We start from the raw sequence: 12,608 nt of genomic DNA, 5'->3' as shown, positions 1-12,608 counted from the left end.
CCATCATTATGGCAATTATTTTGCATGTGTGAGATAACTACAATCTTCTCTAGGAAGTGGAAGTCAGCATAACCAGACACCAGGCCAGGCAGAGAGAAACTAGGGAGTGGTGGGGACTGTGGCAAACAGGAGAACCCCTGCCTGTCCAAGGAGAGCAGCAGTTCAGGCCATTGGCTGCTGAGAACTTAGCACAAGAACTCAAAACAAATACACTGTTTGATTTTTCAGACATGTTGAGGGTCCTAATTTATTTTTTTTAATTTTAATTTTTTGGTACCGGGGATTGAACTGAGGGTCCTAATTTATAATATTGGTGTCTAATTCAAAAACTAAAATCCCACAGGTAATAACAACTCAAAGTGACTACACTGTGGAACACAACTGCCCAGGGTGAAGCTGAACCGAAGGCAATGAAAATAAAGATCCACAGAGGCCAAGCTGTTATGGGAGGTCAGATCTGCCCCGCAGCAGGACTCTGAAAGTGCCAGAAAGTCCAAAAAGCGGAGTCCAAAGGAGCCATCCAAGTGGGACCTGTGACACGGCAGCAACATGCACGCAGCAGCGTCACTCAGGGCGAGTTTTGAAGCGGAGGACACTCGCGTAGCTTTCTGTACTGGGGCAGCTATGCAAAGACAGTGACAGCTTTGAACACCCCAGGCTCTGGGTTCCCCTGGGAGCCTGAGGCTGTTTGTTCACAGAGCTGCTCTTAGGAATGGCAATACCAGCAATGTCCATTGGGGGTCTCTCTCATACAAATCATGGCACCACCTCCTGGGTTCTAGCGGAAATGGCAGCCCTGGGACTCTGCTACAGCGAGGCGAGTGCAGGCCTCTTTGGGAAGACTGCTGCAGCTTGGTGGCTCTTCGCAGAGACGTGACTAGCTGTTACATGAGCCAGCCAGCCTTCTCTCCTGTGCACCAAAAGCCCTGGGTGATGTTCCCCGTGCAGCAGGATTTCAGGAGAAGCTTGAGTTTCTGTCCAATATTAGGCCAGTTGCTTTCTGTGCTTCTCTCAGACCTGCCATCCAGGCAGCTGCTGCCGCCTCTCCTCATGGAGTCCAACAGGAAATACATTCTGGACGTCAGGGCAGCCCTGTTTCAGGAGCAGGGTCATCTGGTCACAGAGGTTGGAGGTCGGGGCCTGGGCTCTGATTCTGCCACTCACTAGCTGTGCAGCCTTGGGCAAACCTTTCTCTTTTCCCCCTTTTTTCTGGTACTAGGGATTGAACCTAGGGTCTTTTTGCTAGGCGACATCCTGGCTCTTTTTAGATTTTCTATTTAGAGACAGGGTCGCACTCAGTTGCTAAGGGGCCTGGGCTGGACTTGAACTCAGATTCCTCCTGCCTCAGCCCTCCCAGGGTGCTGGGACCACAGGTGTACGCCACCGCACCTTCACTTTTCTGGATGTCTCCTCATATGTAAAAGGGCTACTACTAACCTCAGAGAAGGTTTCCAATCTGAAATGGAAATGAATGCCTGTGAAACACTGATCATTGGAATACCTGTGAGTTGTTTGCATTATACTTTGCAGCAGGGCTTGACAAATTTGTTTTCTATAAAGAGCCAGCTGGTGAATACTTTTGGCTTTATTGGCCTTATAGTCTCAGTCTCAACTGCTCATACATAAGCAGATTAATGTGTCTATGTTTCAATTAAGGTTTATTTTACAAAAAGCGGCCATGGGCTGGATTTGGGCTAAGGGGCTGTGCTTTGCTGCCTCTAACAGCCTGCTTCGGAAGGCCTCAGAGCTAAGAATCGTTTTCATGTTTCTAAACGGTTAAAAAAAAAGCACCAAAGAATAGGTGACAGAGACCAGGCTGTATGTGGCTCACAAGCCCACAGTGTTTACCGTCTGGCTCTTTATAGGAGCCGGCAGCACACCAGGGTGGCGCATCTTGGGAAAGCCTTGGCTCCGAATACAGCTCTGTTCCTGAATTCTTGGAACCTGACTTGTGGGTCAAAATAAGGCATGTAGGAGCCAGAGGACCCCAGGACCCATCCAGCAGGGTCTCGGGCTCCTTATAATTCTCCTGGCAGAGCCCTGGGGCTGGAGGAGGGAGGGGAAATTTGGCCTCCTCGCTCTCTTTTAGTTGTCTCTCTCTTTTCTGAGTTTCAGAAAGATATCAGTCTGCCTCGGAAAATGCGCCGATAGTCCAGCGAGAGGGCTTTCCTGTGCCACACTGTTCCAGGACGTGGGACTGTGCTTCCGCCCAGCACTTTGGGCTTCTCTGAACTCCAATATCCAGAGCCTGCTCCCAGAGCCAAGATACTTCTTTGTTTTGGATCCAGTCACACAAACAGCAGAGTCATCAGGTCCCTGGCCCCAGAGCAGCAATCCCCAAAGAGCAGGAAGAGGCACCCTGACTGAGGAGAGCCGGTTGTGCCAGTTAGATAATGGCCCGGGCAGCAGAGCCCAGGTGGGGGTGCCTGGGAGCTTAGGCTTGGGAGTGTCTGTGAGCCCCGGCTGGGCCGGGTGCGTGTGGGCCTGGCCGGTAAGCAGGGCTGCTTAGTCCCGCTGCTTCCCCCAACCACCAGGAGCAGCCGGGGGGGCTTCCCAGTATTATTATAGCACAAGGAGTCAGAACAGACCCAGTGCCAGCTCGACCCAAGAGGGCTTTGGGCAGGGCCTCCCTTTATCTTAAATCATTCTCTCAAACAATGACTTCCCAAAGAACAGCCCTGGAGGAAAGACTGTCATTTACTGCTCGCTGTGACTCTGAAAATAATACGTATTTACTACAGGAAGTTTTTTAAAAGACAGAAATGTGGAAAGAAGAAAAGGTACAGACTAATTTTTAGACTCAAAACCAATCTGAGTAATTCCGAAGATAATTATTCACTGAATGTCTACTACCTGCCAGGCACTGTTCTTGGTGCTGGGGTTCCAGCCCCAAATAAAGCAAAGTCCTCACCTGGGGGAGCTCGTACTCTGCTAGGGAAGACAGTCACGGAGGAGAGTGAGGGGCCCGGGGCTGATGGAACAGGCAGCCGTTTGATAGGATGGTCAGAATGACGGAGGTATCCGTGAAGAGTGCTTTGGGCAGAGGGACAGGAAGTGCCCAGCTGTTAGCCAAGAGCCTGTCGGGTATGGCTGAGATGTGGAGGAGGCCAGCATGCTGAAGATGAGGCTGCAGGCTGAAGCAGTGGGGCCTGCAGACGTCACCGAATGCAATGGGAACCCCACATAGGGTCCTGAGCAGAAGAGTGACATGACTGGCCCTATTGTTTTTAAATAATCATTGTAGACACTGGATGGAAAATGGGGGCTTGGGGTGGGGGTTGACCAGGGCAGAAGCTGGGAAACCAAAGAAGAGGCTACGGCAGTCGTAACAGCAAGCGGAGCTGCCCCAGTTGAAGGGTGGCGGCAGGGACCACCTCCTTGTCCATCAGGCCTCCAGTCGTGCCTCTCACTGGTCCCTGAGGTTCCGCTGGGGAATCCTAAGGTGTCAAGAAACAGTTCAGAAACTGATGGACTAAGGCCTCTTCCAGTTCCAGGCTTCTGGATCTTCTGGTCCTGCTTGTTAAGCTGGAAAAACTAAAAGTGTAAATAAGGATCAAAATGTATAATTGATAATGTGAAATCCGAAGAAAAGGTCTGAAGGAGTAGGGGAAGTGGGAAGGGTAGGGGAAAGGAAAGAAGGGAAAAGAAAAAATGTGAGAAAAGGAAAAAATGGAAACAAAGGCTTTGTAAACAGGGAAGGGTGGAGGGGGCGAAGGGAGGGCAGGGGAATGGGGAAAAATAAGAACCAAGATGCATCATGTAAAGGTACAAGATCCCAGTGATGAATGTAACTGTACTGTATACCTAAAATGTATCAATTAACTTAATGGAAAACAAAGTGAGTCAATAAACATAAAAAAAAAATTCTGCCCCAAGAGGGTCACTGGCTGGGATGGCAACAAGGAAGTCACACACAGCCACAGGGCCAAGTCTGAGGGGCCCCTGGCTTTCCCTTCTCTTGCATTTCTCCCCGGTGCCTTCTGACCCTGTGGTTCCCAACCTATTCCCATTATCTGAGGAGCTTTGGAAGCTATAGACTCCCAGACTTCCCTTCTCAGGTGGGCCTGGGCAGGCCCAGGAATTTGTATGTAAAAACCCTCCAGGGAGAAGTGGATGAGTCGCTGGGTTTGGGAACTGTGGGAGGAACTCCCAGTCTTCTCCAGTCTCCTCAGCCACCTAAGCCCACCCACGTGGACTCACCATGTGTGGGTGAGCTCCTGTTGTCTCCGAAAATCTCACTGAACCATGGGCCTGTGAAACCGTGTGAGGGTCTGAACTATCCCAAAATACAAGCAACGTTGACAAAAATGCTCACTGAAGGAGAACTCTGCAGGGTAGAGAGATGTATGGGGGAGGCCTCCTGGCAGGTGGGCCTTAAAACTCATTCCAGCACCTGAGGAAAATCGGACATTTTCCCATAGAATGAGAACAGAAGCAATGGAGAAGAGGAAGTGCATTTTATGTCAATGAATGATAATTTTTTTCTCAGTTACCAAGAACCAAATAGTATCAACAAAACCAGACTCAGAGCCATCGACTAAAAAGATTTCTCAGAGTCAGACTTTTTCCTGGAAGCTGTGAACTTTATCCACCAGCAGCCATTAATCTAATAGTAAGCCCCTTAACCTCCCTAATTGTTCTCTTTCAGTGTCAGCTGGTTTCATATTAACCTTTCAATCTTTCCCCTAATACAGTTACCTCCACCTCCAGCCAGACCTGATTTAGAAGCTGCAGCCAGCCCAGAACTTTCCTTCTTGCTGCAGGCCCCTCTGTCCCCAGAAAGCTGCCTCTCCTCCTCCAAATGCTGAGAAGGAGGCCCCTGGATGTGGTGTTCAGAGCTGGGATGTGGCCCAGACGGAGCCTGAGGGACACATTCTGTAGCCAGCGCTGTGCTTTGGGTTCTCACAGTGCTTCTGCTATAATGGGGACCACGGCTATCAGTGGAAGATAGCAGTGGGCCATCAGAGCTCCTCAGCCTCAGGCTGGTTGTGTGCTTGGCTAGTTGTGCTTTATTCCCTCTCTCCCGGGAAGAGCTCATGCAATAGTGTTTGGACAAGGAGAAGCATCTGGCCAGGTGCCGAGGGAACGCTGCTCGCCTGTTTTGAGTTCTCGTTGTGTCTGTGGGGGCCGTCAGCTCTGACACCAGCCTGTGTTTCAGTCTCCAAAACAGCCAACTCTCAAGTACCATTTCGTGGCCGCCCGAAGCCTGAATTTGAATTCCAGCCTTTTTCATGGAGAGTGACAGTTTGGGAGAGAAGGCCTTTGGCGCCTTGGTAACTGCTAAAATATATATCAAGTATATACATATGCATGAAATTATATAAGCAGCGAGGGTCTTCTGTTCCATGGGACACCCCCTAGCACATTTCTCTTTTACAGCTAGGCTAGAAAGCTAGAGAGAACCTTAGACTTCGCTATCCAAACCCTCCTCCATGGAGCCAGGGCCTGAGGCCTGAGTGCGAGTCAGAGGGGGAAGTGCAAAGCAGGCTCCTCCAGCTTCACTGGCTTCTGTTGGGCAGAACAAGAGAACCAGGATGGCTTCCCAGCAGGGCACTGGGCAGCACAGCGGAGAGGAGGGCAGTGGCCGCTCCTTTCTGACTGGCCGCACTGGAGGCATTCTCTTCTGGCCACGAGGGTCAAAGCCAGCTCCTGCAAGGCATCCCGCCTGGGGGCTGCAGCCCACCTCGTCCACCACTGGCCAGAGTGGCACGTGCTTGGTGCTTCTCCTGGTGAGGACACCCAGCTCAGTGTCACCTCGGGCTTCAGAAGGACCCCTCACTGGAGCACCCTGAGGGTGGGGAAAAAAATCTGCCTCCATCACCAGGTGTCTCCCCTCCCGGCATGCGCACACATGAGCCCACAGCCTTCCCCACAGCCTGTCCCATGGCATGAGTGCTACCCCAGGCTTATCACCCTGGCCAGGAGCAGTGCCATCTTCATGGCACAGACATGCCACTGGGTCGTGGGGTCCTCTCTGGACAGCTCTGACTTGCACACCAGCTCTGGGTGGCATCTCACTCAGGGCTGCACCCAGCCCCAAGGCACACTGACTTCCAGCCCTTCCTAACCCGAGTGGCACCTCTGTCAATTGACTCCCACCTCAGAGGACTAGGTGGGCAACAGATTCCAGAAAAAGAGGGTTAGGATGCCTAACCAATTTCGCTCCATTTGACAAATGGATGGCACATCCCGTGTTTGGAAGCTTGGCCTCATCCGAAAACTCACTCTGGAAGAGGTTAGTTTCTCCCAGCTGTGAGCATTCCTGCTGGTAGGGTGGTCATGCACAGAGCTTCCTGAGCTTCCTGTGGGAATGCAGAAGGGGCCGTGATGGCCATGAACCCCAGGGGTCTCTCTGGTCCTGGTAGTGAACATATTTCTGGGTGACAGGCAACTGAGACTAAAGATGAACTTGAAACATCAATATGAGTTAATAAACAAACACTTTAAAATAACAAAGTACTGTTTTCTAGCCCTTCCCTTATTATATCAGGGCATTTTAGGCAACTGAAGCTCTAGTGTTTTGTTTCTTTCCTTTTGGCTTACCAATGTCCAAAATTAGACCCAGAGCTGTCCAATTTGACTGTTGCTCCAGGCTTATTGTTTCTCTTGAAGGAGGACTGAGTGGATCTCACTGCACAGACCAAGGGGTGATCCACCCATTGCTTTCAGTGTCAGCCAGCTGCATGTATCGGGCACCTGTGCTCAGGCAAGCTTGGCTTGGGCTCTGTGGGAAGACACAGCCAGCCAGCCCAGATGTGCTCCTAGGGCTGGGTACTGCCTGTAACACAGGAAAAAAGAACAAGGAGGAGCAAAGCAAGTGAGCAATTGAATTAAGCACAGACTCACTAGGAATAGGAGGGTTTTTGGTTGGCAAAGGGGTTGACCAGGCATGATTAACCATTGAAATTGAAGAAGTGATCTTTAACTTGGACTTGGATGCAGAGAAGCCAGGGGGGGCTTTCTGTATGGGTTAGGTGTTAGCAGGGCTGTTGGTAAGTGAAGTCTCACACACACATAGCTGTGAGTAGGAAGAGGGGCAGACTGAGGACCAAACAGGCTGAGTGAAGTCCGTGGCTGGTCTGAGGCTCAGGATCCCTGCAGCCCTGCCACGCCCCGCCCCATGAACACAGCTTCTCCTTTCTCTCAGGCACAGGCTGATGCCTGGGGTGGTCCAGTCATTTCCATAGCAACCAATTGTTCTGTCATATGATTCTGACTCTGGGAACAGAAGGGACACGTGAAGCCACTAAGTGACAGAGATCTAGTTTTCCAGGAAGTGCCCCTGCTAATATAGAAGAAAAAAAATGTACATGCTAGAAGATAAATGGAACAGGAATAAGCAAGTGCTAAATTTTCCATGAGGCATCAGCTGTTTGCTAAAAACAACAATAACAACCTGATAGGCTCAACAGGAATGGCCCCTGGGCTTCTGCAGACCACAGTCAGTGGCAGGGCCTCGGAGGTAGAAGGCAGAGCGGGAGGGCCGGGGATTTAGCTCAGCAGCACTGTGCCTATCTCGCAAGCCCGAGGTCCTGAGTTCAATCCCTGGCACACACACAAAAATAATGCAGAGCAGAGAGGACTTAAATGCACCCCCCAAATTCAACACACATCCCACTGCCAGTACTGGCAACGCTGCTGTTGTGAAGGCAGCAGGCACTGACAGGTCCCAGCTTTGTTAATTCAAGGACTACTTCTCTGCTAGCTGCAGTTTTGTAGCTCTAGTACAACCTCACTAATTAGAACTCATCGGGAGAAAGGCCAGCCTGAATTCCAAGGTATATTAGGAGCAAAACACATGCTGACTCTAAAGGCAGGACTGAGGTGGTGCCAGCAGCAGGGAGCCAGAGGCTCTGCTATAGCCCGAGGCTGTGTGTGTGTGTGTGTGTGTGTGTGTGTGTGTGTGTGTCCTGGTCTGGATGACCTTAAACAGGTCCCTCACTTGTCTTGGTCTTTATCTTGTACAGGAGGTGACTAGGCTCGTCCCTGCTTGCATTGTGTTCTATCCAGGCCAGAGGCCTGCTTCAATGCTTCAAGTGATGTGGCTGTAGATACAGCACCAGGTTAATTTGACATATTGAGTGTTTTCATAGAGCAGAACCAAGGCCGTATCTCACTCACCATTCATCTGCATCTCCAGTCAATATTGACTGATAATTGCTATGTGACCATCTAGGGCTGAGCCTCAGGAATAAGGGTAACAAGTGGTGGTGCCTTTGGAACCCACATCCCGGTGACAGGAGGGCCAAGAAGGCACGTACTCACACCCAAGGGCCCAGGCTGGCGTCCAAGTGTGGTTCAGGGCAAGGTGTCTCAGGATGCAGCTAAGAGCTCTCTCCATGCCCCAGGTCCAACCGGAAGGAGAAGCAGAGGGCATCCTGGGAGACAGGGGAAGTAAGCAGCATGGGGGACAGTGCTGAGCAGGCCCCAGGTGCTCTAGGCACCTTGGGGCAGCAGACAAGCTGTGGCCAGGCTGCCTCTCTGATATCACCATTCTTTTCTGAGATTTAGCCCCAGATAAACAGAGCACACAGACAGCAAGGGGTAACCTATTCAGAACAAAGAAAACAAGCAGAATCCCAAGAGAACAGGAAAAGAGCTGGAGATTATGCAGGCAGATTGCCGCCAGAGAAGATCTGGGGTGGTGTCGGTGACTGAGGTGACAGCCTAAGGTCAAGGGGGCAGGTGAGGCCCCCTGCACAGCCAGAAAGCCCCTCCATCCGCCCTGAAGCTGTGGGAGCAACGTCTGTGTCCTCACCTGGAAAGGTCTGGGCAGAGGATCAGGCACTGAGGCCACTGGGGAATCTTGGCGAAGGACACAGCTATCTGTCGCTGTCTTCTGGGCTTTGCTACTTCACAGAATCCCAGAGATTCCCAGGGACTTTCCAAAGAGTTAAGCTGCCAGTCATTCGACAGGCGTTTACCAGCAACAAATTGTCAAGCTCAACAAAGGCATTGTCCATGCCCTCAAGGTGTGTGGAGTAGGGTGGTTTATATAAGATAAATTATATTCTATTTAAGGACTAAGTCACAGGTGGGCATGGTGGCACACCACTGTAATCCCAGCTACTCAGGAGGCTGAGATGGGCGGATTGCAAGTTCAAAGCCAATCTGTGCATCTGTGCAACATAGTAAGATCCTGTCTCAAAAAATAAAAAAAATTAAAAGGTCCAAATCAGGGGTGGAAGCAGAAAGGATTACAGGGGAGGCAGAGAGAGAGAGAGAGAGAGAGAGAGAGAGAGAGATCCCTCAAGACTGGCTGATCAGAAAGTCTTCATGCAGAATTTGTGTGGGTATTGAAGAATAGATAGATGGAGAGAAAGATACCAGAACAAAGATGAGCTTGGGTGAGAAAATGTTTGAAGGAGCACACTTTCAGTAACTGCTACCACCACATAGCGCTGGTCTCAGAGGAAGCCTGGACATTGGAAGAGAAAGGGACCGCTCTGTCATTGGAATACACTTCACTGTCAACCTAGACCCAGTTTGAATCTTGGGTCTGCTGCTTAGTAGCATTACGGCCTGGGTGAGCTTCATTTCTGGGTGCTCACATTGCCTCCTCTGTAAAATGAGCATGGGGACAGTGTTTACCTCAAGGACTACCACAGATAAAGCATCCCCAGAAGAGCAGTCCCCTGTCGCCTTCCTGGCCCATCAGTAATGCCACCATCGAGACCGAAGAGAATAAATATTCCAGAAGTCCTCCGAGTGCCCTTTGGAAGTAAATATACAGATTGATCTGTGGGGAAAAAAAATATGTTCTCTTCCAGCCTGTGGGGTGAGTGGACCACGCACCCTTGTCTCCGGATGTTTGGCTTCCTGAATCTTCTCTGAACAATGCCATCTCTGTCCTGGCACCCCTGGCAAGCAGTCCCATGAGAGCCAGGTTCTTGTCACATGTCCTTTTCCTGGAGTGAGTCACTAGAGAATTGAGCTGTAGGCATAACCTTCACGGGGAAGGGAGGTGAAAGTGGATGGGAACAACACAAATACTGCATAACTGGGTGCTTAATGTTCCTTTCCATCAACATTTCGCCCCAGGCCTTAACCTTGCAACTCAAAAGTGCAGGCAAATAATGAATGGGATAAACTGAACGACCTGCTTGTAGTCCACAAACAAAGGATCTTTCAACACCCCACGGTCTTATCTATTCCAATCAAGTCTAGCCTATTATGAACCAGAGGGAGAATGGGAGATCTTAGAGATACTTCTTAGTCCTAACAGAAAATCAGACAAGCCATTTTGCTAGATCCTCAGCAAAAGTGATAATGAACAGAGAAAGGGAAAATCTAAATAACCAAAGGAAAGCCACATAGAATTTGGATGTTGAAAACTGACAGCGTGTCTTTTTCCTTTGGTTGTTAAGCATAGTTTTAGGATGGCAAACATAAAGCTGGCATATCTGTGTGAAGCCTTTAAGACCTATTTCTCGAGACTAGACGTCACATAGGTGACAGGTGGCATCTTTACCCTGGACAGCTACTGTGATAGGGCTGAAAAACAGTAGAGTAGAAATGGGGACAGGCTAAGTCCCACCCTGCACTCTGGCTGTGTGGCCTTGGTATGTGACCTTGCATGACCTCACTTCTCTAAGCCTGGAGTTCTTTATCTGAAAAATGAAGTTTGTTGGAATAATTTAATGTTTCCTTTTATTTTTTAATGTTTTTGGTACTGGGGATTGAACTCAGGACTTCGGGCTTGTGAGGCAGGGAGTGGCACCGCTGAGCTAAATCCCTGGCCCAGTGTTTCCTTTTAAATACCCACCCCCAAGCTTTAATGTTCTTAGCTACTCTGATTAAAAAAAAAATAAGGGAGAGGACAATAATCCTTACTAGTACCACTCTGTCACCCCTCACAGCACCCTAAATACAAGCCCAGAAGGGTCTCCACTGCCTTGTGTGTTCAAATGGAGCTCCCTTGCTCTGCATGGTATAAATGGTCACCCAACTTCCTGAATTCCAGCAGGCCTGGCAGGTCATGCCGTGAGCTGCTCAAATTCACATCTTATTCCTAACTGGTTCTTTTCTACCATGCCCTAGCTTCACTCTGCAAGTCAGCTCTTCTGACATGCAGTGCAGGCATTAATGTGAGCAAGCAGGTCTCCAGCTCTGCAGAAGCTCACCTTCTAGTAAGGATGCAGAAATATCTGTAGATCAAGGCTGAGAGAAACAAAAATCTTTCTGGTGACAACTCACAGGAGAGCAGGAGTCATTCTGGCTTGGGTGAAGCTTCCTGGAGGAAAACACATTCATAATGAACTTGTGAGATACAGGTGGAGTTAGGAGGCTGAGACCAAGGAAGAAAATGTGTCAAGGGAAGGACAAAGGCACAGGCACAAAGGAGTGTACTTCACACACAGGAGTGACACTTGGCCCTTTCTGGCTACAGTGTCAAGTGCCTGAGGCAGCTGGGCTCCAAAACTCAGGCAAAGGCCTATTCATTGTCCAGAATTCTGAAGAACCTAGACTTGGGGGAGGAACAGGCATCCTGCTCAGGGATGTGTCATAGCAGGTCTTGAACCTTAGGGAGGGCGACCTGTCAGCAGGAGGGCTTGAGAGAACTAGAGCAGAGGTGGAAAGAGCCACAAGGGGTTACTATACTGACCCAGATTATGGATCATGGGGGCCTGAAGCATAGTGGTGAGTGCAGGATTGGGAAGGAGGAAAGCTCTGGAAAGGCCCTGGGGAGGACAGAGTGGGTTCCACAACAGATGGGATGTGGGATATGAAAGTCACAAGGGAGCAGGAGAGCATGTTGCAGAGTGGAACCCAGTCACTTTCCCATGCTGGGCTCCCAAGATAGCTCATCCTAGAAGGCTCCCAATGGGGAAGACACAAGGGAAATTGGCCCATGGTAAATCTTGTGTTACACCCCACTATCTACTTTCTTTCATTAAAAATAGAACCCCTCACTTTTATCTGGACACATACATACCTTGTATTCTTATGTGGCATAAAGATTTTTTAAAACTTTGTTGTATCTAGGTAAGGTCGCGTGATAACATCTGGCCAATGATTGTAATCAAAGGTGTCAGAGTTCAGGAAAATAGTGTTTTCCTGCTGGCCAGAAGGCAAACAATGACTGGAGTTGGAGGGGTCATCTTGAACCCCAAGGCAAAAACTGCACATTGAGAATGATGGAGCCAGAGGATTCAGCACCAGAGCGACCTGTGATGACCGTGGAATTGCCACACCTGTCCCAGACTGCCAACATCTGGATTTCATCGACATGGAAGAGAAATAAATGTAACTTTGTCTTATGCTACTGTTTATGTTTTATGTCTTTTGCAACCTGATCAAATCTTAGTCTACTTAACAAAATGCAAAGGTGTGCAATGCTGACTCACTCTAACTACCCAAGAATGAAAATATCTGTATCTCTTCTACGAGACATCTTCTCCCAAGTATTTCAGCACCCCAGAACCCAAGTTATTCGTCCAAAGACAGATAGGAGAGTATAGACTAGGAGAGGCAACAGTTGTGGGCATTAATCCATCAGGCTACGCAGCCACTTTGCCAGTACAGCCCCCCACTTCCCTCAAGGTAATAAAGCTCCTGTCTTCTAAGCCCCGAGTTTCCTCCCACTGGGGGCGGGGGCACTACTTTCT

The 12,608-nt window shown here is 49.7% G+C and overlaps 1 long non-coding RNA gene across 2 annotated transcripts; it reads right to left on the bottom strand.

Moving 5' to 3' along the window:
- Window positions 1-216: 216 nt before the first annotated feature.
- On the bottom strand, window positions 217-11,068 carry LOC110350991 (uncharacterized). 2 transcript variants are annotated; one of them, XR_015452054.1, is made up of 3 exons: window positions 9,592-11,068; window positions 6,544-8,378; window positions 217-3,534 (listed from the first exon to the last, which is right to left on the bottom strand). It is a non-coding gene; the product is annotated as an uncharacterized LOC110350991 (long non-coding RNA). The 2 variants fall into 2 exon arrangements; XR_015452055.1 differs by having other exon boundaries at window positions 217-6,778; window positions 8,266-8,378.
- Between the last annotated feature and the right edge of the window lie 1,540 nt (window positions 11,069-12,608).

The sequence above is a fragment of the Heterocephalus glaber genome, unplaced genomic scaffold (genome assembly GCF_053883595.1).
Source record: "Heterocephalus glaber isolate CG9 unplaced genomic scaffold, H.glaber_assembly_v1.0 deba00001442, whole genome shotgun sequence".
Taxonomy (NCBI): Eukaryota; Metazoa; Chordata; class Mammalia; order Rodentia; family Bathyergidae; genus Heterocephalus; species Heterocephalus glaber.
Note: the sequence above shows the minus strand (reverse complement) of the source record. Positions and strands in the feature narration are given on the sequence as shown.